The following is a 3065-nucleotide window of genomic DNA, read 5'->3' as shown; positions in this document are numbered from 1 at the left end:
CCTAGTCTATGACTTCATTTGTGTACACATCGAGTCTAGTGTCGATACACGCTTTAGGTATACAGGAGTCAGAAGCATCTGTTGCTCATCCGTTATTCTTCGTGAACAAGCCTGAACGACCAAGGTAAAGTCATTTGACTATCTACGAGGACAAGTCAGAAGTCCTACCAATGTTAATGACATTCCAGCAGTGAACGTAGGCACAATAGTTTATTCAACTGTTATTACAACTGGTAATCTATGTGATCCGGGTGTTAGTTTGCTTGAATTTGTGTCAAGGGAATTTATGAACAACGCCTTAAAGGCTATTCAGGATACTTTGATGGCAGAAATTAATGGATTGAAAATATTATTGAAGGGTAAGCAACTGGCTGAAGAAGAAAGTCGTGCACCATCACCATCACGTGCACCGCAAACTCAAGCAGAACCAAACTATTCGGTGGATGATTTGAAGTCCATGTTATATGCCAAGATGATATCTGAAGCAAACATGGACTCGACGGATGCATATTTAGTCGACATTCTCAGACAATCTTTGGAAGATTCCCATACCGTTAGAACATCAGAGTTTTCCAACTTTCAAAGCATTGTAGTTTCCAGTTTGTCAAATATTGGTTTTACAATAGCTACCTCTACCCAATCCATTGCTAACTTACAAAATTCTAATGATGTGTTGTCTGAATGAGTATCAACTTTAGAGAATACTTGTCGAGCTCAAGCCACTTCTCTCAAAAGAAGGCATGATGGTCAGGACGATCCTGATCACCATGAGGGGGAGAAGAAGAAACAGAAAATGGCTGAGTCCTCGAGGGGTAAGGTAGTGATGCTTTCTGAAAGTGAGGATTCTGAAGACCTTAATGATCAAAGTCTTGTTCAAAATGGTGAAAGTGAAAGGACTACAAGCTTGAAAATGGTAGTAGCTACAGACCTAGAGATCGAACCAATGGTTGAAAAGTCGACGATCTCCACAGTAGAAACAAGGATGCTACTGGGTCTGTCAGCAAATGTTGGATTTAATGAAGCGTTTTCTAAAGAAATTGGTGGATTTCAAGATTACAGTGTTGAAACTGACGTTGGAGATGAGGATTCTGATGAATTACTTTTTGACTTTGAAGCTAATATAGATGAAAATGAATCCAGTTTTCCATTTCAGTCCGAACTTAAGGCAGAATCTGAACCAGTCTTTTCAGACCCACCAAACATTCATGATACATCTTCTATTCCTCAGACTTCAAATGTTCAATCTTCAAGGAAGTATATACCATTTTCTGTAAGAATAAAGACTCCAGGGTTGGACAGAGCGAGAATCAGAGAACCATTTCTTGAAGACCTGTATCCAGATATTTTTGTACGTCATCGAAAAACTTTGAGTTCATATAAATTCTTGGGTATTCACAAGGAAACTCGCGAATATCGTAAAGAATATAAGTACTTCCTCAAGGCTAAATGTCAATTCATCCATTTTGTACGGACTAAACACCGGATTGTCTCAATCAAGAATGTGGAGGCCAGAAAACTTGTGAAAGTTTGGTATCTGATATTCTATGTTACAAGGCAAGATGGAAATGTTTGGTATTTTAGTGAAGCTGATTTCCCCAACCTATATTTAGAAGACTTGGAGCATCTATATCATGAGATCAGAAACCAAACTGTCAGATTAGAAGGAGGCATAAAAGGTATTAATGCCATTAAAAGATTTCTTAGATGTCAAAGCAAGCTTTCTTCTATAATTGATGTGCAAATGGAATATGAAAGCAATCAGAAGAATGTCAATTTAAAGGTGCCAAATCAAGATTTAGAAGACATCGATGACTATCCTCTATTTATGATTCTAGAAGATCCAGAGTTCGGGGTGATCTATGAGAACTCCGAGAAAGATAAAAGGTTCATGAGATTCAGTGAACTAAACAAGTATTGTGATGGGACCATTAAGATAGTGAGGAAGGAACTTGAAAGTAGAAAGGTTCAAGATGATAAAGCTACATGACCTGACAAGTTAAATCTGAGAGAAAGGTTCCTGCTCATCAGTATTCTGGAGTTATTTGATGAGAAGATACAATACAGGAATGCAATCAGAAAGTTTGAGACACATTTGGGCTTTTGAAGATCAAGATTTTCAATGTCTCGGGCTTGAATCCGAAGGGAGAGAATGTTGGGTTCAAGTCATTGTGTTTAATGTTGTATTCAAGCTTAAGTTTCTCTATTGTATTTGTCATGTATTTTGTTCAAGTATAAATAGGCTTTCCTTGTTTTGTAATCAGTAGCTAAGCAAGATTGTAATCAGATTTACTTTGTAATCAATCGGCACCTTGAAGATCAATACAACAAGCATTTGAAACTCTCTATGTTCTATCATTCTGCTACTGCCATTGTTCTTGATTTCATATTTTATTGATTAATCTTTCTAGGAATAACATATGGGAGGCGAAATCTTACACGAAGCAAGTTTATCAAGCTAGATACATGAAGCCACTAAATCTTGTTAATCCTCCAACGGCATGGAAATATCCCACAGAATATATGACCATGAAACCACCACTCATGGATAAAAGACAAGGAAATTGACAAGGTACTCATGAACGCATTTCTTCACAAGGAGAGGTCATTTATGAGAAAATATGTAGTAGATGCAACTACAAAGGACATGATATTAATGATATTCCCAATACATTAATAGCCAATGAGATGTTGAGAGCAGCTGTGAGGGCGTCTAGTAGCTGTAAAAAAACCAACTACAAATAACTTTGATTTAAATAAACCTATTTAGATAAATATTTTCATTTGTATTTTTGTTTATCAATGATTATACTAATATTACAAAAATGAAGACTTACTTTCACATTCATTAAATCGACATCAACATAAACATTAACGCAAAATAAAACAGTCATAAATTTTTTTGAGGTGAAAACCTTCACCATTACAGCATAGGAATTAATGCAAAGTACATCAAGATATAAAAAATACTCGTAGATGTAGAGATTTACATTTATCCACCCAACGGCGACCAATGGTGGTCAACAGCGGTAAATAGGGATCAACAACGATGAATGACGGTGGAGACA

The sequence above is a fragment of the Cynara cardunculus genome (assembly GCF_001531365.2).
Source record: "Cynara cardunculus var. scolymus isolate 2C chromosome LG 16, CcrdV1, whole genome shotgun sequence".
In the NCBI taxonomy this organism is placed as follows: Eukaryota; Viridiplantae; Streptophyta; class Magnoliopsida; order Asterales; family Asteraceae; genus Cynara; species Cynara cardunculus.
The sequence above is the reverse complement of the archived record's forward strand: the minus strand, read 5'-3'. Positions refer to the sequence as shown.